At 48.7% G+C, this 24,045-nt stretch overlaps 1 long non-coding RNA gene across 1 annotated transcript; it reads left to right on the forward strand.

The window, feature by feature from the left end:
* Positions 1-669: 669 nt before the first annotated feature.
* On the forward strand, positions 670-7,771 carry LOC146763019 (uncharacterized). The gene is made up of 2 exons (XR_014952595.1): positions 670-1,126; positions 7,729-7,771. It is a non-coding gene; the product is annotated as an uncharacterized LOC146763019 (long non-coding RNA).
* The last annotated feature ends 16,274 nt before the right edge of the window (positions 7,772-24,045 follow it).

Below are 24,045 nucleotides of genomic sequence, written 5' to 3' on the forward strand. Positions count from 1 at the left end.
CCTTGGAGAGTTCAGTTTCATTATGGATTGCAATTTAACTCCTGAAATTTCTCTCTTCTCAAGAGATAGGGTTTCTGCACTTTTGTTAGAATCCAATTCAACATTTGAATCACTGTGGGAACTCAAAATGCCTCTCAGACATTTTTAGAGGCTCCAGGCCGTGGTCAGACGCAGTCTGGACCCCAGCAGGCAGCTGGATTTAGCTGTGATTTCAAGTTTGAACCATGGAATGAATTACCAACTTTGAAGGTAGAACAAGCAGTCACAAAGTGCTAGATAGTATAGTAAATGTAGTCACAAAGTAGAGGGAAATATTTTTTGGTAGTGTACAGGGGGGTTTTAGTGCATGTACAGGGGGGTTTTTACTTTGTACATGGGGGTCAGAAGTTCTAAGATGGAGGAAAGTGGGCTGAACCCATCCTTCTTCTTTCTTCTTCCTTGCCTCCATGTTCTTGGTGATGTTGGCACTCACAGATTAGTTTAGAATAGAAAAACACTTGGTAACGTAGGTAATAGGTATTGGGGAATAATTGTAAACATGTTATACGTAATATATCTTATAAAAGATAGCAGCAGCCCTGGGCGGGGGGAGAGGAGAAGAAGACACCGGACAGTCAGGGTGTCAGGAGTGTGTGCCTCTCTGCCTGGGCCGCTGACCAAAGGGCCGCAGCCCGAGAACTTAATCTATTAGATAACTAGCAATAAAACATCTTGAGACCGAACAAGAAGAGACTGTGGAGTTTTCCTTTGGGAACGCGGGTTGGAGGAGAAGCTCTACCACCACACAGGAACCCCAGCCAAACCCGGGGTTCCGACAACTGGCGTCCCTGGGTGGGCATCAGCAAGAAGACCAAAAAGAAACACCAAATAACCTCCAACCTGCATCAGCGGAGAAAAGAGAAAAAAAAAAAAAGAGAGAAGAGCAGAGCACACACTCGCCGCAAATTCCAAGACGAGAGGGAGCGGACAGCTCGAGATAAGAACCTGACCTTCACCGAAACAACTCGTCTCGGGGACTTTCCAGGGAGGAGACGACCCAGAAGCGCGCCTGGGATCTCTCACCTGTGACCTGCTGGACGGTGATCAGTGCCATCTCCGGACTGACCTCGAGCCGACACAGCTTTTGGTGAGAACGGTCAAAATTAAGAACATGGGGGGGGAATTCTCCCAAGAGCAAAAAGAAATAGTATCTGCTTTTCAGGGCATCATCTCTGCCCATCCGGTAGAGATTGCTCAAAAGGAGTTGAAAGATTTATTATTATGGGTGCGGTGTAACTTCCCACACTCAGATCCAGATTTGTTGTATGAGTCAAATTTTTGGCAGGAAATTAACAAGCAATTATATTATCAGGCTATAAAAAATAATAAGCTTGCCGCAAAACTTTTATCTTCAGCAAGAACAGTTTTAGAGTCACTCTCACAACGCGGCAGCTCAAGCCAGGCAGCTACGGCTCCTGGTGACAAACAGGAGGGGGGACAGTCCGGCCAGCAGCTTGGGACAGACCCTCTCCCCACAAGCACAGGACAAGCGGGAATGCTTTCTGTGTAAAATCAGGGAGATGATATCCCATCGCGTCCCGTGTCCCCGGGTTCTCACTGTTCCTCAGTTTCCCAAGAGTCCCTAAGCTCCTCCGACGCAGAAATTCCCCAGACGGAGGCGGGCGAGCCAGGCACAGCCGCGACCCTCAGTGGGGGGAAGGCATTGCCCAAGTCCAAACCCACGGTGGGGGGGGCGGCGGCGGCAGCAGCTCCGGTGGGGGAAGGTGCGAACGTGAGTGCAGAGCAGGGGGAGGAGGGAGAGGAAAGCGCCTCCACATCTGCGCGGGCTGGGAGTTCAAAACAGCCCGCGCAGAAGGCGAGGCCGGGGAGAGCGGCGGGGGCGGGACGGATCGGGGCGAAAGCAGGGGGTGCGAGTGCGACGGTGGTACGCTCGGAGCGCCCGGTGACGCGTTCAATGTCGAGAATCCGTGAGGCCGCAGAAGCGGCCGCCCAAAGGGCGTGGGAACTTAGCTCCCTGACTGCGGCAGCCCGGGCTGCTGAGAAAGCGGCAGAGGGACAGCGGGAGGCGTTCCTCGCTGCAGCCCAGGCGGCGGGCATGCGCGCGAAGGTCGAGCAAAACCCGACAGCCACGGGTGGAGGGGATTTCTCACCTTTCGAACGCGCGGGACGGGCACACAGGGGGCGGAGCCGGCGCGCGCAGGCTGTGGGTGCTGGCATGGAGCCAGGAGACGGGCAAAGTGAGACGGAAACATCGGGGCCGGAATGGGAACAGGAGGGTGGATACGTCAGTCTTGGGGGGGACGGCAGTGGCTCTGATTCGGAGGCGGTGCGGGGCGGAGCGAGGCCAAAGCATAGCCAGGGTCGGAGCAGGAGTGTTCACTCCCCTGAGATGACGCAGGCAGGGATGGGGCGTGGCCAGGAGGTAAACATTCCTCAGGGCACCGTTCCATCACAGTTCCCATGGCAACAGACAGCCCAAACCCACGGCCAATCCCTGTCTGCTTCTGACATGAGCAAATTAGAACAGTTGTTACAACAAGAGTCAGTTTCATCAACTGCAGGGATTGCAAACGTGAATCAGTTGTTAGGAGAAATACTCAAAGGTTTATCGGGAATTAGTGCGGGATTTGCAAATGTAAATCAGTTGACAGAGGAGGTGTTAAAATGTTTGTCAGAAGTGCAGATTGAAGAGCAGAGTGCGGTTCCGACCTCAGCTGGTCAGGCGGCAGCGCCATCTAGCGGCGGAACCACAACATTGCAACAGGTGGCACAGAACTTGTCCAGTCGAGGCACTGCGCCACCCAGTGGTGGGACTGTGACATTGCAGGACTTTTTTCCAGTTTCTTATAAGAAAAAATCCAGGGTGAAAAAGGTCACATCTGCACGGCAGCAGGAACCTCCACTGACACCGGAACAGTGCGGGACTCAGGACACTTCTGCTGAGGCGCAGCAACGGGAGGAAACGATACGCATCACTGCTTCGGAGGGTGTCCCAGCTTGGACAATTCCAAAATCAAGGTCTGCCAAACTTTCGGGGCAGGGAGAGTCAATTTTAATATCAAAGGGGGTTGTTGAATTTCTTTTACGATATTTAAGCACAGCCTTGGAGTCACAGCCAGAACTGTTGGTTCATCTTCCAAAAATTTTCCAAATAATGCAGGGCAGTCGTGTGTTCTCCTCCACAGCAGATGCTTCACTTTTCTCCAGAGACTCTCAGCCTTCGTCTTCACAGATGCTGCAGACGCCATTGGTATCGGTGAGTGCTGCTGCACCAGAACTGCAGCCACAACAGATGACTCCACTCTACAGGCAAGTACCCACTGAATTTACAGCTTTGCAGAGCGCAAAAGTGGACTGGCAGGACATTCGAGCAAAATTGGAGAAAGAGAAAGGTTTATTGCAGGGCTCGGGAAATATAATGATGCCAGTGAACTATGACGCTCAGGGCCAAAACCCAAGATGGGAACGCCTGGACCGTGGAGCAATCAAAGATTTAGCTAAGGCCATTCGGGACAATGGGTTGTCATCACCATATTTCAAGCAAATGTTAAAAAGTATTTTTGGAATGTATGATTTAACACCGTATGATCTTAAATATCTTGCGACATCAGTTCTTACAGACACCCAAGCTCTCGTGTGGCAGAAGGCGTGGAGGAGATCCCTGGAGGAGCTGAGAGCCAGATACCAGGGCGGGCCGAATGCGAACCTCACCATGGCGCAGCTTGCTGGTGATCCTCCTGAGGACGATCCAACTCAACAGGCGGTGAGGCTCCCGCGTCACGTGCTCAGTGACATCAAAGAGGCAGCACGGAGGGCGATGCTTCAAATTGCTCCAGCGGGGGTCCAGGACACAATCTACACCGAGATCAAACAAGGTCCTGCAGAGCCGTTTTCTTCATTCGTGGATCGTCTTTCTCAGGCGGTGGAGCGGCAGGTGAGCGAGGAGGGAGCGAAACCACATCTGGTCAAAAGCCTCGCGTTCTCCAATGCCAATCCGGAGTGCAGACGGATCATCAGCATGATGCCGCACCAGGCCACCTTGGCAGACATGATCGAGGCGTGCAGCAAGGTGGGGACACCACAACATGTTGCTTCCATCATGGAGGAACACTTGGGGGATCAAATTGAAAAACGTGTCAGGGAAGCTCTTGCAAATTATACAAAGAGCAACCCTAATGTAGAGAGACAGTGCTTTGGGTGTGGGGCACAAGGACATATTAAAAGGAACTGCCCACAACTTTCAAAGCCCAACAAGCCACCAGACCTTTGCCCTCGGTGCAGGAGAGGGAAACATCTCGCAAGTGAGTGTCACTCACAGACAGATGTGGATGGGAAACTTCTTCCTATTCTGGGAAACGGGAAAAAGAGCGCGAATCAACGCCAGCGCGCTCAGACACAAATCCTGGCAGTGACACAGAACCAACAGGGACAATCCTCGGGGAGCAACAAACAGAACCTCTCAGCAGAGCAATCTCCAAAATCCCCAGCGACCCAGACTTGGTACCACCCGGATTCCAATGCGTCTTGGCAACCTCCAAACTGACGTGTCTTTTGGACAATAGCCATGCAGTGATACCTACAGGTGTCACAGGGACTTCTTGGAAAAGACAGGACTTTTTAATAATGGCCAGGGACAGGAGCAGTATCCTTGGACTTGTTGTTTATCCATCTTTGATTTCAGCAAACTGTAATGAGGAGCTGATGGTCATGGCAAAAGCCTTGCGACCACCTCTGACAATTCCACAAAACACACCGATTGCTCGAGCTATGGCTTTGCCATCTCATCCAGAAAGGCAAGCCATGCCGGTGTTCAACAAACGGGACTCTTTTCCTGGTGATCAAGCAGAAGTGCATGCATCTTGGGTGAAACATTTGAGCCGGGATCGGCCCATTGTTACCTGTCAGTTGACTTGTAACGAAAAGACAATTGCTATTACAGGGATGCTTGACACAGGAGCGGATGTTACAGTTATTTCATACATTTTTTGGCCTCGGGAATGGGACTTGGTTGCACCTTTGGGTTCTCTCACAGGCATAGGGGGGAGTTCCCTGTGCATGCAGAGTGAGAACGCAATTGTTGTCACAGGTCCGGGAAAAAAGACAGCAGTTATCCGTCCTTTCATCGTGCAAAAGCCCATCACGGTATGGGGAAGGGACCTTTTGGCACAATGGGGACTGAAATTAGAATTGGATTTTTAACAGGGGTCACTGTGGCACTCGCCACTTTGAAACTGACCTGGAAAACAAATGATCCTGTTTGGGTGGATCAGTGGCCCCTGGAGCAGAAAAAATTGAGTGCATTGAAAAAGTTGGTCCAAGAACAGCTGCAGAAGGGACACATCAAACCAACAGACAGCCCATGGAATTCCCCAGTGTTTGTCATTCACAAGAAAACTTCAGGGTCTTGGAGACTGCTTCATGATCTCAGGAAAATTAACGAGGTCATCGAGGACATGGGGCCACTGCAGCTTGGGCTTCCATCTCTCTCGATGATCCCAAGGGACTGGTCGCTTGTGATCATTGATCTCAAGGACTGTTTTTTCAGCATTCCACTTCATCCAGATGATGCTCCACGCTTTGCATTTTCTGTTCCAAGCATCAACAGAGAAGAACCTTTGCAGAGATACCACCGGACGGTTCTTCCTCAGGGACTAAAAAACTCTCCAAGCATTTGCCAATGGTATGTGGCCCAAGCCTTGCATCCAGCACGAGAAAAACATCCAAAAGCAAAAATTATCCATTATATGGATGATTTGCTCATTGCAGCGCCAACAAAACAAGAGGTGCAAGAAGTTCGCGACTGTGTGATTGCGCAGGTGCAAAAAGCAGGACTGGAAATTAGTACACCAAAAATACAGGAAATTGCACCTTGGAAATACCTGGGGTGGAAGATCACGAAACAAACAATAAGGCCACAGAAACTGGAAATCAATACAAAGATCACCAATCTCCAGGATTTGCAACAGCTTTTGGGGGAGATCAACTGGATGAGACCGATCCTGGGAATCACCAATGACGACATCTCATCGTTGCTTGATCTTTTGAGAGGGGACAATAACATCAAATCTCCCAGAACTCTGACGCCTGAAGCAAAAAAGGACCTTGAAAAGATCACAGACATGATTCAGCAGAGACAAGCACATTGCTTTGTAGAATCATTGCCTTTTCATTTAGCAGTGTTGGGGGAAACAGCACAATTATATGGGTTGATTTTCCAATGGGATTTGTCTCAAATGGACCCTCTTTTGTTGATAGAGTGGGTTTTCTTAGCTTACAGGCCCTCAAAAACAATTCTTACGGATCTAGAAATGGTAGCACAGATTATCATTAAGGCGAGAACCAGATTGTTGACAATGTCAGGCAGAGATTTCTCAGTTATTCATGTTCCTTTGAAAAAGGTATATTTTGAATGGGCGATGCAAAAATCACAGGATTTTGCAATTGCTTTGTTAGGTTATCCAGGAATTTGTACTGTTCATTTTCCAGCTCACAGGATGCTGAATGCGAAAGTAAGTCTCAGAGAAAAGCCAAAAATAAGCCAGGAACCAGTGGATGGGATGACAGTGTTCACCGATGGTTCAGGAAAAACTCATAAATCAGTAGTTACATGGCAAAATTCTAAAACAGGGGAGTGGGAATCAGACATAAAAATGGTACAGGGTTCGCCACAAATTGTGGAATTGGCAGCAGTTGTCAGGGTTTTTCAATTGTTTCGGGAACCTCTCAATCTGGTCACAGATTCAGCATATGTTGCAAATGTGGTCAGACGGTTGGAGGGATCACTTTTGAAACACACTGACAATGAAATTTTATATTCATATCTGTCATGCATGAGAACAATTTTGGAAAACAGAGAACACAAATATTTTGTTACACATATCAGGGCACACTCATCACTCCCAGGGTTCTTAGCAGAGGGAAATGCTCAAGCAGACAAACTCACAATGACCATATCTCAGACATTGCCAGATATTTTTGAGCAGGCAAAATTGAGCCATGCATTTTTCCATCAGAATGCACAGGCATTGGTGGAATCCTTTCGCCTCTCCAAAAGTCAGGCGAGGGAGATCATCAATGCTTGTCCAGACTGTCAGCTTGTGCAGCCTCCTGCGTCTACAGGAGCTGTCAATCCAAGGGGATTGCAGAGTCTTCAGCTCTGGCAGGCTGATGTCACAAAATACCCATCTTTTGGGAGGCTCAAAAATATCCATGTTTCAGTTGACACATTTTCAGGGGCAATTTTTGCATCATTACATACAGGGGAAACCGCAGAACATGCCTGCAGACACTTTTTGCAAGCATTTGCATCACTCGGGGTGCCACAAGAAATAAAAACAGATAATGGTCCGACTTATACAGGCAAAGTGCTTGACAAATTTTTGAAAAAATGGGGAGTGAAACACATTTTTGGTATTCCTTATTCTCCCTCAAGTCAAGCAATCATTGAAAGAACACATCACACCCTGAAATCCCTTTTGGATAAACAGAAAAGGGGAGAGGCAGGTTCAACACCTTATATGCGGCTGAACAAAGCTCTGTATGTATTGAATTTTTTAAATGGTTCTTTCTCAGAGCCCACACCACCAATTGTTAGGCATTTTACAAACAGTACACAAGCAAAGTTAAGGGAAAATCCTTTGGTTTTGATCAGAAATCCGGAATCAGGACAAATTGAAGGTCCATTTACATTAATAACTTGGGGCAAGGGTTTCGCTTGTGTTTCCACAGAGCGAGGACCGAAGTGGGTGTCGGCGAGGCACGTGAAACCTTTCCGGGTGCAGACGCAGGTGGACGTGGACCCGAGGAGCAAAGAAGAGAGCACGCAGACGGAGGCAGACAAGGACGCTGCAGACGTCTCGTCAGACAACAATTAATTATTCAGAGACTTGGGGTTTTTCGGGGAAATTAAGTGTCATTTAAATATTGCTGCATTGCAGGGTTTTTCACAAAGGTTGGGGACATGGACATGGAGTTTAGACAGGTAGTGTTCATGTGTCTCATTTCCTTGTCCGTTGCTTTGGACAATGGGACAGACTTTCCCATGAAACAACCAAGGGAAAATGTGTGGGAAACTTTGGCAAAGGCAGCGGGTCTGGACAGTATTTGTCTGACTCATTCAAAGCCAGGGAAACCATTTTCAACATGTTTGGTAGGTGTGCCAGTGAAGGAGTGGCCAATTCCAAAAAATATCCCTCTAAAGGTTTTAAAAACCTTTTCAGATCCTATGGAAGGGTGGCATGTTTGGACACCATACCTTCCTGTGGCTCACCTGGAACCTCCAGAACTAGACATTTTTGGGTCAACAAAAATGAAATATTGCATCAAATTTGATCCAGTGGGAGTGGCAAAGACAGATAATCATACAATAGATGTCACTCCAAATCTATCTTTTTATAAAAATGCATCATCTTGGTGCAATTACACCAAGGTGACAAGCAAAGCATCCCTTCAACACCCAGTCTCTTTACCGAAGGGAGTGTTTTTGATTTGTGGGGACAGAGTTTGGCCTGCTATCCCTGCAAAAATCAAGGGCGGTCCATGCAGCATTGGGGAACTCTCATTGATTGCACCTGATTTGAAAACTTTAAAGGAGCAGACACGCAGGGAAGAAAGATCCCTTGATCAATACAGTCCAAATTGTGATGATGATGTTTATACCTGGGACAAGGCTCGGAGAATTGCAGTTGCAATTTTCTCGCCCCAAACAGCATCGGGGGTGGCCTTGACACAATTGGACCACATAGCTTGCTGGTTGAGCAAACACAGTCGTGCCATTTCGTCTGCACTGAGTGACATGTTAACAGACATCAGCAGTGCAAGACAGGCAGTGCTTCAAAACAGAGCGGCAATTGATTATTTGCTGCTGTCACATGGGCACGGATGTGAAGAATTTGAGGGGATGTGCTGCATGAACTTGTCAGATCATTCAAAATCCATTCATGAAAATATAAAACAAATAGAAAGTAGTATCACCAAGCTGAAAAAAGTAACAGGGTCCTGGTGGGATGATTTCTTTAACCTTTTTGATCTCTCACCAGTGTGGAAAGAAATTTTGAAAGTAATATCATATATTCTTATAGGGCTTGTAGTTCTTCTGCTTGTCATGCCATGCATTTTCATGTGTATTCGAAGGGCCTTGAACAAAGTGGCAAAGCAGGTGTTTTTGGTTCAAACAGGGAGGGGAGATGTGGGAACGCAAAATGCCTCTCAGACATTTTTAGAGGCTCCAGGCCGTGGTCAGACGCAGTCTGGACCCCAGCAGGCAGCTGGATTTAGCTGTGATTTCAAGTTTGAACCATGGAATGAATTACCAACTTTGAAGGTAGAACAAGCAGTCACAAAGTGCTAGATAGTATAGTAAATGTAGTCACAAAGTAGAGGGAAATATTTTTTGGTAGTGTACAGGGGGGTTTTAGTGCATGTACAGGGGGGTTTTTACTTTGTACATGGGGGTCAGAAGTTCTAAGATGGAGGAAAGTGGGCTGAACCCATCCTTCTTCTTTCTTCTTCCTTGCCTCCATGTTCTTGGTGATGTTGGCACTCACAGATTAGTTTAGAATAGAAAAACACTTGGTAACGTAGGTAATAGGTATTGGGGAATAATTGTAAACATGTTATACGTAATATATCTTATAAAAGATAGCAGCAGCCCTGGGCGGGGGGAGAGGAGAAGAAGACACCGGACAGTCAGGGTGTCAGGAGTGTGTGCCTCTCTGCCTGGGCCGCTGACCAAAGGGCCGCAGCCCGAGAACTTAATCTGTTAGATAACTAGCAATAAAACATCTTGAGACCGAACAAGAAGAGACTGTGGAGTTTTCCTTTGGGAACGCGGGTTGGAGGAGAAGCTCTACCACCACACAGGAACCCCAGCCAAACCCGGGGTTCCGACAAATCACCACTTTCATCAGAGTTTTTCTAAATATCATGATTCTCATCCCCAGGTGATGTTCACTCTGGAATTTCTTTAACATCCCCAGAGTTGTTTTTTTAAAATTATGTTAATTCCAATTTTTCTTCCAAGGTTTTTGGTTTTTCCTTGGATTCTTTTAACTTTTATTTTAATTTGTCATGTTCTCTTATCATTTCCTTTTGCCACTCACATGCAGCCTTTAAACATGATGAGCAATTATATTTTCTGCATTTTTATCTGTCAGCGATTCCCAGTGTCCATTTATGTTCTCTTGGATTTTTTTTTCCCTCAAACCAGCTGCCTACTGGAAGACGATTAATACTGTGCCACCGTACATAGTTTGATAAGTCTTTAGTCTGATTGTTTGAATCATTTGACATTACCCAGCTTCAACTACATCAAAAATGTTACAAATAGTTGTGAGGGTTTAAATAAGTCTCTGCCTTTTGCCCAGGCCTCTGTCAGCAGGCAGTATCTTTATTGAGGTGGCCACCACCCCAAAACCCACTCTCGTTCACAAGTTCTTTAATAATGGCTGATTTGGTCTATTATAGAATGCATTATTTATTTAATAGACACAAAATTAACAGACATAAGACTTAAACTATCTATTGCACAGGAATAAGGACAAAAAGAGACTACTAGTAGGTATATACAATGCGGGGTTAAAGGTACCATTAATTTTACAGATAGCAAAGAAATAATATAACTTAGGATCCAATGTTTCTTACCATCCAGTTGTTGGTGGGGCACACATCAAAATCCTTTCCCTGAATTAGAAGGAAAGTAACTATGGAATCTTCATCCAAACTCTGGAGAGAAGTCTGGCACACTTTCAGGGTGTGTGTAGTAGGCTTCTGCCTCCATGATAATTCATGTGTGCTTTTATAGTTTGTAAAACAGTGTCTGTCAGTAGATAATATTTTTATTTTATCTCTTCCCACATCTGCTTTCCAGACTCAGATGTTGATTCTTAGTTGGGACCTGAGCCCTTTTGGCACTAGACATGACCCCTTGCTGGGCCTTTCACCCTGGGGTATGTCTTCCATATGCACCAACCATCTGTGGTAGAGAGGGGGGACTAAACATTTCCTGACACAATTACTCAGCAGATAATGAACTGAGGGTATTTGCCCTGCTTTGTATCTCACTTCTATCACAGGCTTTTCAAAATACCTTGAATAATAGTTTTTGATGGCTCCATTGTCTAAATTTAAAAAAAAAAATAATAAGGTGATATCCAGGAAGAGCTCTGAGATTTTTGGCAAGAAATTCTAAAATTCTCAGCATCCAGAACTCCAACATCCTGTATAGAAACATTTTTCTTAGACTTAGCTGCTTAATTGTCATGGTTTAACCCCAGCCAGCAACTACCTGCTCACACGCTCTTCCCCCTGGCCCCCACCAGTGGGATGGGGAGAATTGAAAAAAGGTAAAACCAGTGGGTTTAGGTAAGATAATTTTAATAATTGAAATAAAGTAAAATACAATTCTAATAATTGTAATGAAAATGGAGATAACAAAGACAGAAAGAGGAATAAAACACAAGAAAAACAAGTGATGCACAATGCAATTTCTCCCAACACCCTGACTGATGCCCAGCCTGTCCCCAAGCACTGATGGGCCCCTCCTGGCCAACTCCTCACAGTTTATAAACTGAACATGATGTTCTATGCTATGGAATATCTCTTTGGCAAGTTTGGGTCAACTGTCCCAGCTGTGCTCCATCCCAGCCTCTTGTGCACCTGCTCACTGGTGGAGCGTGAGACTGAAAAGTGCTTCACTTGGGGTAAGCACTCCTCAGAAACAACCAAAACATCGGTGTGTTATCAACATTATTCTCATCCTAAATCCAAACCACAGCACTGTACCAGCTACTAGGAAGAAAATTACCTCTATCTGTCTTGGTTTGGAAAGACAGGTGTCTGGTAAGGAAGGTAGGAAAAAATGGAAAAAATGTAGACCCCCTAATTCCAAATTGTTATAAATTTGAAATTAAGGGGGGTCTCAGGCAAAAGTATGGGAGCAGGAATAATAGGTCTTTATTAGGGAAGAAAATAAAAAAGATTAAATAAACAATGCAGTAAACCAAAACACCACTGACTGAGAATATAACCTGACACCCTGTTGGTCAGGGTGTTTGCAGCAGTCTAATTGGGAATTATGGCTGCAGTCCTCCTGGAGTGTCAGGTGTGGTTCTGTTTGGGCAGTGATCTTGTAGAAAAGAGTATAGTTTTCCTCTGAAGATGCAGTGGAAAAGGCAGCTGTTCCTCTGCGAAATCCAGTGCAGAAAAAGCCATGCTGGTGTTCTAGAAACTCAAGATTATATTTAGGTAGAAATGCTTGGCTCCTCCCTCTGGTGGAGCATCTCACAATGGGATGTTATAGTTCTTATCAGTCATGCAGTGGCATTCAATAGCCCATTATCAGCAGATGTCTCCCCTGAGAGAGAATTGGTTGTGGAAGAGATAAGGAAAACTGCCCACTTAACAGAAGACAGCTGCCATACAGATGGCAAATGGAATACATCTTGCCTGGCAATCTGGGACACTATCCCAGCTGAAACCAGTATGAAAAATGACCAGATAATATTGGCTTTCGCATTTATGTATTACCTTATGCATGTTCTTAGTGATTATAAGTATTTAGAAATAGTATCAATAATAACTCTTTTTAGCTGCCTGTTAATATAATAAAATTTATTAGCTTAAGTATGCACTGTGTTGCTCACAGAAATAGTAGTGTAATGAACATAATATCAATGTACCACTTATGGAAATAATAGTGTGATGAATGTATTGAGTTATAGACCGTAGCAAAACATAAGATGTAAAAAAATGTTTTTGTGTAACTAAAAACAGTGTAAGGTTATCCACTGACCAACCTGTCCAAGTGATAACCATGACACAAACCACAGCACAGGAGGACAATTAGAGAATACCATGATAAATTTAAGGAGGACATACTAAACAACAGGATGGAGACACAAGAAGAAATAAAATATATTGACCTGACACACAGGATGTCATGCAGATAAGCTGGAGTGTGAAGAAGTCAAACAAAGGAGTTCCCAAAACATCAGAAGAATGTTTGAATAATGCATGAAATACATGAATATGCATGTACCTCAGCTGATGTAACAGTACAAAGACAACATTTTCTGTATACACAGTGTGTTCTTTTGCTGTTGGCCAGGAACACCCCAGTGCTGGAAATATTGTCCTTTTTTATCCTATAATTGTTAAACTTTAAAAAATTCTAAGCATTGAATAGTGTTTTTCACACCAGGACAGTAATTTAAAACATAGATATTAGAACCATATTAGAATCAGTGCCACCAAAAAAGCATGAAGGGTGTTACTAATTGGAGAATCCTCACTGAGAGGCACAGAGGCATCCATTTGCCATCCAAAAAATCTCTCTAGAGAGGTTTTCTGCCCATATTCATGATATCACAGAGGCAACCAAGGCGGATAAAGCTAGAAGTTTATCATCCATTCCAATTCTTTCATGTAGGGTCAAATTGTTACCAAATGTTTGAAATATCAGAATCAAACTCTCCAGCACTAAAATTGTGTTAAAGAGGGCATCATTTAAATCAGGCCTGAGGTGCATTGTTCTGGTTTGAAAACAAAACAAGTGAGAGACTCCAAGTCAGAAATACAATTTATTCAGAAAAGTGAAAAAAGAAAACAAAATACATGCAATAATACAAAAGAAAAACCACTGACAGAGTCAGAATACAACCTGACACCCTTTTTCATCAGGGTGTTGGTAGCCGTCCAAATTGGAATGGCTGCAGTCCTCCTGGAAATCCAGCGGAAAAGCCTGAGCCTGGTGTCCCAAAAACCTAGATTATAGCCAGTTAGGAATTCTTGGCTCCTCTCTCTGGGCAGAGCATCTCACAATGGGATACTGTAACTTTTATCAGTCATACAGTGACATTCAATAGCCCATTATCAGCAGATATCTTCCCGGAGGGAGAATTGGTTGTGAAAGAGATAAGGAAAACTGCCTACATAACAGAAGACAACTGCCATACAGATGGCAAATGGAATTAATCTTGTCTTGCAATCTGGGACACCAGGGAACACGGACAGCAGCAGTGAGCATCAACAGCCGGTCCCTCAGCAGAGGCGTGCCCTCGCAGCTGGCCACCAGCCCAACCAGCCTGACCATGCCTCGAAATATGAAGATCAATATTCCTCTTGTTATGAACAAAACAGACTGGCTGGGACACTTGGTTCGAACTAAGTACTGAAATTGAAATGTTAATTACCTAATTGCTCCTGGGAATCACCTACCCCCACCCAAACTAGGACTGGGATGCAAAATAATCCAGTGGAATCATGGGAGGGGGTTTTGGGGATGAAAAACACCCCAAAATGAAAAAGAGGGTCACAGTGGAGGGAGCTAGATGTGTGTGCAGGTTGGGGAAAAGGGAACCCCATCCCTAGTCTGTGTTTGACCTGTCACCATAACCTGCAGAGGACCAGACTGGACTGGGCTGTGGGAAGCAGGCACAAGGAAAACAGACACTCCCTGGTGTCACCAGGAGGGAAGGAGAGGGATAGCTGCTCCTGGATCTCGGCAGCAGGCTCTGCACATCCCCCCACCCTTCGGCTACCAGTGTGCCAGGAGGAAAGGAGAGAGGACGGTCTGCTGATGGGGACTTCAGATACAGACTGGAGACCTCTTCACCTCTAGCTACCAGTGTGCCACGGAGACTCCAGGGACAGACTCTGCAGGCTTCTCACCCTTCGGCTACCGGAAGAAGCTACAACACCCCCCTGCTGAGCTGACTTTTTAATAAAGAGCTGAACAATAATAAAGGCATAGACCCTGTTCATTTCAATTTGGGGGCTCGTCCGGGAGATAGCCACACCCGAAGAGGATCCCTGGACAGCTGGACAGCTCGACCACCAGCTTCGAGGGACCCTCGGGATTTTCTGGCTACTGCACCCTAGGATCAGCGTGAGAGGAGCCACGTGGAGGAGCAACGTGAAGGGACGACGGATTGGTGTGAAAAACCAGGAGACGAGTGAGTGAATGAGTGAGACGGGGTTCGGCAGCTCGGACCCCTGAAGTGAGAGGGACCCGCTAGTACCGCGTTTCCAGACTCCTGCGAAGGGGCCGGCCGGGAACGGGGGGAAGTGAGTGGAACAGAGGACTGACTGAGGCCTCTCCTTAGAGGTAAAGGCCCTCCTCTGGGCATGTGGAGATTCTCTAGGGAAAAAGTAAGTCCCTGGCAATCAGGGCAAGGGGATTGTCCACAGCCGGGCAGGTGGGATGTCCCTGGCAGGTGGAGAAGGATGTCCTGGCAGGCAGGGGCATGTCCTGTCAGTCAGGCAGGGGTCATATCCTGGCAGAGAGGGGGCATGTCCTGTCAGGCAGGGCATGTCCTAACAGGCAGGGGGCATGTCCTGGCAGGCAGGGGGCATGTCCTGGCAGGCAGAAGGCAGGTCCTGGCAGGAAGTAGACAAGTTCTGGTAGACAAGGGGCATGTCCTAACAGGCAGGGGACAGGTCTTGTCAAGGTCTTGGAAAGAAGGGTGCATGTCCTGGTAATAAGGGGCCAGGTCCTGGCAGGCAGGGGGCAGGTCCTCTCAGGCAGGGGTCATGTTCTGGCAGGCAGGGGGCATGTTCTGGGAGCCAGGGGAATGTCCTAACAAGCAAGGGGCATGACCTGGCAGGCAGGGGAATGTCCTGGGAGGAAGAGTGCATGTCCTGGGAAGCAGGCAGAAGTCATGTCCTCGCAGGCAGGGGTCATGTCCTTGCAGGCAGGGTGCATATCCTGGCAGGCAGAAGGCATGTCCTGACAGGCAGGCAAGAGTCATGTCCTGGCAGCCAGGGGGCATGTCCTGGCAAACAGAGCATAGGTCCTGGCAATAAGAGGCCATGTCCTGGCAGTAATGAGACAGGTCCTGGCATGTAGGGCATGTACTACCAGGCAAGAGACAGGTCCTGGCAAGAAGGGGGCGTGTCCTGGCAGAGAGGGGCATGTCCTGGCAGATAGGGCATAGGTCCTGGAATAAATGGGGGCATGCGCTGGCAGGCAGGGGGCAGAGTCCTAAAAGGCAGGGGGCATGTCCTTATAGGCAGAAGGCATGTCCTGGCAGGCAGGGTGCATGTCGTAACAGGTAAAGGGCAGGTCCTAGTAGGCAGAGCCATGTCCTGGCAGGCAAGGAGCAGGTTCTGGCAAGCTGGGTACATGTTATGGCAGGCAGGAGGCATGTCCTAACAGGCAAAGTAAGCAAGTAAGTAAGCAAGCAAGAAAAAAAGAAAAGCAGGCTAAGCCTAGTAAAAGATTTAAAAGAAGGGACTTGGCCTAAGTTCGAGCGTAAGACTCTGCAGGACGTTCGACCTTACCTCGGCAGGGAGACCAAGCTTCCTAAGCCTAGAAGGAGTCAGATCAGGGGACTTGGCCGGAGTTCGAGTGTAAGGCTCGGAATGAGGTTCAATATTACCTCGGCAGGGAGACCAAGCTTCCTTAGCCTAGTAGGAGAGTCAGGCGAAGGGACTTGGCCGGAGTTCGAGTGTACAACTTGGAAGGACATTCAACAATACCTCGGCAGGGAGACCAAGCTTCCTAAGCCTAGTAGGAGAGTCAGGCGAAGGGACGTGGCCGGAATTCGAGTGTAAGGCTCGGCAGAACGTTCAACCTTACCTTGGCAGGGAGATCAAGCTTCATAAGCCTAGTAGGAGATTCAGGCGTAGGGATTTAGCTAGAATTCGAGTGTAAGTCTCGGCTAGACGTTCGACCTTACCTCGGCAGGGAGACCAAGCTTCCAAAGCCTAGTAGGATTCAGGCCAGGGGACATGGCCGGAGTCCGAGTGTAAGGCTCGGCAGGACGTCCGACATTACCTCGGCAGGGTGACCAAGCTTCCTAAGCCTAATAGGAGTCAAGCGAAATGACTTTACCGGAGTTGGAGTGTAAGGCTCGGCAGAACGTTCGACATTACCTCAGCAGGGAGACCAAGCATCCTAAGACTAGTAGGAGTCAGGAGTAGGGACTTGGCCGGAGTTCGAGTGTAAGGCTCGGCAAGACGTTCGACCTTACCTCCGGAGGGAGACCAAGCTTCCTAAGCCTAGTTGGAGTCAGGCGTAAGGACTTGGCCGGAATTCGAGTATAAGGCTCGGCAGGACATGCAACCTTACCTCGGCAGGGCAACCAAGCTTTCTTAGCCTAATAGTTGTCAGGCGAGGAGACCTGGCCCGATTTCGACTATTAGGCTCGTCAGGATGTTCGACCTTATCTCGGCAAGGAGACCAAGCTTCCTAAGCCTAGTAGGAGAGTCAGACGAGGGGACTTGTCCGGAGTTCGAGTGTATGGTTTAGCAGGACGTTCGACCTTCTCTCAGCAAGGAGACCAAGCTTCCTAAGGCTAGTAGGAGTCAGGCGAAGGGACATGGCCAAAGTTCGAGTGTACGGCCTGGCAGGATGTTCGACCTTACCTCGGCAGGGAGACCAAGCTTCCTAAGCCTACTAAGAGTCAGGCGAAGGGACTTGGCCGGTGATCGAGTGTAAGGCTCTGCAGGATGTTCGACCTTACCTTGGCAGGGAGACCAAGATTCCTAAGCCTAGTTGGAGATTCAGGTGAAGGGACTTGGCCGGAGTTCGAGTGTACGGCCTGGCAGGACGTTCGACCTTTCCTCAAAAGGGAGACCAAGCTTCCTAAGACTAGTAAGGGTCAGGCGTTGGGTCTTGGTTGGAATTCGAGTGTAAGGCTCAGCAGGACGTTCGACCCTTCCTTGGCAGGTACACCTATAATCCTAAGCCTCGTAGGAGATTCAGGCGAAGGGACTTGGCCGGAGTTCGAGTGTACGGCGCGGCAGGACATTTGACCTTACCTCAGCAGGTTTAGAAAGCCTCCTAATCCTAGTAGGATTAAGGCGAAGGGACTGGGCCGGAGTTCAAGTGTAAGGCTCGGCAGGACGTTCGACATTACCTCAGCAGAGAGGCCACGATTCCTAAGACTGGTAAGAGTCAGGCGTGGAGATTTGGCCAGAGTTAGAGCGTAAGGCTCGGCAGGACGTTCGACCTTACCTGGGCAGGGAGACCGAGCTTCGTAAGACTAGTAGGAGTCAGGCGTAGGGACTTGGCCGGAATTCGAGTGTAAGGCTCAGCAAGAAGTTCGACCTTTCCTTGGCAGGTAGACCTATACTCCTAAGCCTAGTAGGAGATTCACGTGAAGCGACTTGGTCAGAGTTTGAGTGTAAGTGTCGGAGAGACGTTCGACTTTACCTCGGCAGGGAGACCAAGCTTCCTAAGCTTAGTAGGAGCCAGGCGAAAAGACTTGGCTGGAGTTCGACTGTAAGTCTCGGTAGGTCGTTCTACCTTACCTCGGCAGGAAGACCAATATTCCTAAGCCTCGTAGGAGAGTAGGGCAAAAGGACTTGTCCAGAGTTCGAGTGTAAGGCTCGGCAGGACGTTCGACCTTACCTCGGCAGGGAGACCAAGCTTCCTAAGCCTTGTAAGAGTCAAGCGAAATGACTTTGCCGGAGTTGCAGTGTTAGGCTCGGCAGAACGTTCGACATTACCTCGGCAGGGTGACCAAGCTTCCTAAGCCTAGTTGGAGATTCAGGTGAAGGGACTTGGCCGAAGTTCAAATTTACGGTTCGGCAGGATGTTCGACCTTACCTCGGAAGGGAGACCAAGCTTCCTAAACCTGGCAGGATTCAGGCGAAGGGACTTGGCCAGAGTTCGAGTGTAAGGCTCGGCAGGAGGTTCGACCTTACCTCAGCAGGTTGAAAAAGCTTCCTAAGCCTAGTAAGATTAAGGCGAAGGGACTGGGCCAGAGTTCGAGTGTAAGGCTCTGCAGGACGTTCGACGTTACCTTGTCAGGGAGACTAAGCTTCCGAAGCCTGGCAGGATTCAGGCGAAATGACTTGGCCGAAGTTCGAGTGTAAGGCTCGGCAGGACATTCGACCTTACCTCGGCAGGGAGACCAAGCTTCCTAAGCTTTGTAGGAGCAAGGCAAATGGACTTCGCCGGAGTTCGAGTGTAAGGCTCAGCAGGACGTTCGACCTTACCTCGGCAGGGAGACCAAGCTTCCTAGGCCTAGAAGGAGTCAGGTGTAAGGTTTTGATGGAAGTTCGAGTGTAAGGCTCGGCAAGATGTTCGACCGTTCCTCGGCAGGGTGACCAAGCTTTCTAAGCCTAGTAGGAGATTGAGGTGAAGGGACTTTGCTAGAGTTCAAGCGTACTGCTCGGAGAGACGTTCGACATTACGTTGGCAAGTAGACCATGCTTCCTAAGCCTAGTAGAAGAGTCAGGCTAAAGGACTTGGCCAGAGATCGAGTGTAAGGCTCGGTAGGACGTTCGACCTTACCTCGGCAGGGAGACCAATATTCCTAGGCCTCGTAGGAGAGTAGGGCGAAGGCACTGGGCCGGAGTTAGAGTGTAAGGCTCGGCAGGACGTTCGACATTATTTTGGCAAAGAGACCAAGCTTCTTAAGCCTTGTTGGAGTCAAGACAAATGATTTTGCCGGAGTTGGATTGTAAGGCTCAGCAGAACTTTCGACATTTCCTCAGCATGGTGACCAACCTTCCTAAGCCTAAAAGGAGTCTGGTGAAGGTACTTGACCAGAGTTTGAGTGTAAGGCTCAGCAGGACGTTCGACCTTTCCTTGGCAGGTAGACCTATACTCCTAAGCCTAGTAGGAGATTCAGGTGAAGGGACTTGGCCAGAGTTCGAGTGTAAGGCTCGGAGAGACATTCGACTTTACCTCATAGGGAGAAAAAGCTTCCTAAGCTTAGTAGGAGCCAGGCGAAGGGACTTGGCTAGAGTTGGAGTGTAAGGCTCAGCAGAACGTTCGACATTTCCCCAGCAGGGTGACCAACCTTCCTAAGCCTAAAAGGAGTCTGGTGAAGGTACTTGGCCAGAGTTCAAGTGTAAGGCTCGGCAGGACATTTAAACTTACCTCGGCAGGGAGATCAAGCTTCCTAAGCCTAGTAGGATTCAGGCCTGGAGACATGGCAGAAGTTCGAGTGTAAGGCTCGGCAGGTCGTTCGACCTTACCTCAGCAGGGAGACCAAGATTCCTAAGCCTAGAACGATTCAGGCGAAGGGACTGGGCTGGAGATCAAGTGCAAGGCTCGGCAGGAGGTTCGACTTTATCTCGTCAGGGAGACCAAGCTTCATAAGCCTAGTAGGAGTCAAGCGAAATGACTTTTCCGGAGTTCGACTGTACTGCTTGGCAGAACCTTCGACATTACCTCGGCAAGGAGACCAACCATCCTAAGCCTAATAGGACTCAGGTGAAGGGACTTGGCCGATGCTCTAGTGTAAGGCTCGGCAGGACGTTTGACCTTACCTCGGCAGGGAGGCCAAGCTTCCTAAGACTAGTAGGAGTAAGGCGTGGAGATTTGGCCAGAGTTAGAGCGTAAGGCTCGGCAGGATGTTCGACCTTACCTCAGCAGGGAGACCCAGCTTCATAAGACTAGTAGGAGTCAGGCGTAGGGACTTGGCCGGAATTCGATTGTAAGGCTCGGCAGGACGTTCGACCTTACCTCAGCAGGTTGACAAAGATTCCTAAGCCTAGTAGGATTAAGGCGAAGGGACTGGGCCGGACTTCGAGTGTAAGGCTCGGCAGGACGTTCGACTTTTCCTTGGCAGGTAGACCTATACTCCTAAGCCTAGTAGGAGATTCAGGGGAAGGGACTTGGCCAGAGTTCGAGTGTAAGGCTCGGAGAGACATTCGACTTTACCTCGGCAGGGAGACCAAGCTTCCTACGCCTAGTAGGATTCTGGTCAGGAGACTTGGCCGAAATTCGACTGTAAGGCTCGGCAGGACGTTCGACCTTACCTCAGCAGGTTGACCAAGCTTCCTAAGCCTAGTAGAATTCAGGCGAAGGGACTGGGCTGGAGTTCGAGTGTAAGGCTCGGGAGGAGGTTCGACTTTATCTCGTAAGGGAGACCATGCTTCATAAGCCTAGTAGGAGTCAAGCAAAATGACTTTTCCCTAGTTCGACTGTACTGCTTGGCAGAACGTTCGACATTACCTCGGCAGGGAGACCAAGCTTCCAAAGTCTAGTAGGAGTCAGGCGTGGAGATTTGGCCAGAGTTAGAGCGTAAGGCTCGGCAGGACGTTCGACCTTACCTCGGCAGGGAGACCAAGCTTCGTAAGACTAGTAGGAGTCGGGCGTAGGGACTTGGCCAGAATTGGAGTGTAAGGCTCAGCAGGACGTTCGACCTTTCCTTGGCAGGTAGACCAATACTCCTAAGCCTAGAAGGAGATTCAGGTGAAGGGACATGGCCAGAGTTCGAGTGTAAGGCTCGGAGAGACATTCGACTTTACCTCGGCAGGGAGACCAAGCTTCCTAAGATTACTAGAAGCCAGGCGAAAGGACTTGGCTGGAATTCGAGTGTAATGCTCGGCAGAACGTTCGACATTACCTCGGCAGGTCGACAAAGCTTCCTAAGCCTAGTAGGATTCAGGCGAAGGGACTGGGCCGATGTTCGAGTGTAAGGCTCGGCAGGACCTTCGACCTCACCTCGGCAGGGAGAGCAAGCTTCCTAAGCCTAGTAGGATTCAGGTCAGGAGACTTGGCCGAAATTCGACTGTAAGGCTCGGCAGGACGTTCGACCTTACCTCAGCAGGTTGACAAAGCTTCCTAAGCCTAGTAGGATTAAGGCGAAGGGACTGGGCCGGAGTTCGAGTGTAAGGCTCGGAGAGACATTGGACTTTACCTCGGAGGGAGAAAAAGCTTCCTAAGCTTAGTAGGAGCCAGGCGAAGGGACTTGGCCAGAGTTCGAGTGTAAGGCTCGGAGAGACATTCGACTTTACCTCGGAGGGAGAAAAAGCTTCCTAAGCTTAGTAGGAGCCAGGCGAAGGGACTTGGCTAGAGTTGGAGTGTAAGGCTCAGCAGAGCGTTCGACATTTCCCCAGCAGGGTGACCAACCTTCCTAAGCCTAAAAGGAGTCTGGTGAAGGTACTCGGCCAGAGTTCAAGTGTAAGGCTCGGCAGGACATTTAAACTTACCTCGGCAGGGAGATCAAGCTTCCTAAGCCTAGTAGGATTCAGGCCTGGAGACCTGGCCGAAGTTCGAGTGTAAGACTTGGCAGGACATTCGTGCTTACCTCAGCAGGGAGACCAAGATTCCTAAGCCTAGTAGGATTCAGGCGAAGGGTCTGGGCCGGAGTTCGATTGAAAGGCTCGGCGGGAGGTTCGACTTTATCTCGTCAGGGAGACCAAGATTCATAACCCTAGTAGGAGTCAAGCGAAATGACTTTTCCGGAGTTCGACTGTACTGCTTAGCAGAACGTTCGACATTACCTCGGCAGGGAGAACAAGCTTCCTAAGCCTAATAGGACTCAGGTGAAGGGACTTGGCCGATGCTCTAGTGTAAGGCTCCGCAGGACATTCGACCTTACCTCGGCAAAGAGACCAAGCTTCCTAAGCTTAGTAGGAGCCAGGCGAAGGGACTTGGCTGGAATTCGAGTGTAAGGCTCGGCAGGACGTTCGACCTTACCTCGGCAGGGAGACCAAGCTTCGTAAGACTAGTAGGAGTCAGGCGTAGGGACTTGGCCGGAATTGGATTGTAAGGCTCAGCAGGACGTTCGACCTTTCCTTGGCAGGTAGACCAATACTCCTAAGCCTAGAAGGAGATTCAGGTGAAGGGACATGGCCAGAGTTCGAGTGTAAGGCTCGGAGAGACATTCGACTTTACCTCAGCAGGGAGACCAAGATTCCTAAGATTACTAGAAGCCAGGTGAAAGGACTTGGCTGGAATTCGAGTGTAATGCCCGGCAGAACGTTCGACATTACCTCGGCAGGTTGACAAAGCTTCCTAAGCCTAGTAGGATTCAGGCGAAGGGACTGGGCTGGAGTTCGAGTGTAAGGCTCGGGAGGAGGTTCGACTTTATCTCGTAAGGGAGACCATGCTTCATAAGCCTAGTAGGAGTCAAGCAAAATGACTTTTCCCTAGTTCAACTGTACTGCTTGGCAGAACGTTCGACATTACCTCAGCAGGGAGACCAAGCTTCCTAAGTCTAGTAGGAGTCAGGCGTGGAGATTTGGCCAGAGTTAGAGCGTAAGGCTCGGCAGGACGTTCAACCTTACCTCGGCAGGGAGACCAAGCTTCGTAAGACTAGTAGGAGTCAGGCGTAGGGACTTGGCCGGAATTGGAGTGTAAGGCTCAGCAGGACGTTCGACCTTTCCTTGGCAGGTAGACCAATACTCCTAAGCCTAGAAGGATATTCAGGTGAAGGGGCATGGCCAGAGTTCGAGTGTAAGGCTCGGAGAGACATTCGACTTTACCTCGGCAGGGAGACCAAGCTTCCTAAGATTACTAGAAGCCAGGCGAAAGGACTTGGCTGGAATTCGAGTGTAATGCTCGGCAGAACGTTCGACATTACCTCGGCAGGTTGACAAAGCTTCCTAAGCCTAGTAGGATTCAGGCGAAGGGACTGGGCTGGAGTTAGAGTGTAAGGCTCGGGAGGAGGTTCGACATTATCTCGTAAGGGAGACCATGCTTCATAAGCCTAGTAGGAGTCAAGCAAAATGACTTTTCCCTAGTTCGACTGTACTGCTTGGCAGAACATTCAACATTACCTCGGCAGGGAGACCAAGCTTCCAAAGCCTAGTAGGATTCAGGCGAAGGGACTGGGCCGATGTTCGAGTGTAAGGCTCGGCAGGACCTTCGACCTCACCTCGGCAGGGAGAGCAAGCTTCCTAAGCCTAGTAGGATTCAGGTCAGGAGACTTGGCCGAAATTCGACTGTAAGGCTCGGCAGGACGTTCGACCTTACCTCAGCAGGTTGACAAAGCTTCCTAAGCCTAGTAGGATTAAGGCGAAGGGACTGGGCCGGAGTTCGAGTGTAAGGCTCGGAGAGACATTGGACTTTACCTCGGAGGGAGAAAAAGCTTCCTAAGCTTAGTAGGAGCCAGGCGAAGGGACTTGGCCAGAGTTCGAGTGTAAGGCTCGGAGAGACATTCGACTTTACCTCGGAGGGAGAAAAAGCTTCCTAAGCTTAGTAGGAGCCAGGCGAAGGGACTTGGCTAGAGTTGGAGTGTAAGGCTCAGCAGAGCGTTCGACATTTCCCCAGCAGGGTGACCAACCTTCCTAAGCCTAAAAGGAGTCTGGTGAAGGTACTCGGCCAGAGTTCAAGTGTAAGGCTCGGCAGGACATTTAAAC

This window comes from Lonchura striata, chromosome W, assembly GCF_050655825.1.
Source record: "Lonchura striata isolate lonStrDom1 chromosome W, ASM5065582v1, whole genome shotgun sequence".
Classification (NCBI taxonomy): domain Eukaryota; kingdom Metazoa; phylum Chordata; class Aves; order Passeriformes; family Estrildidae; genus Lonchura; species Lonchura striata.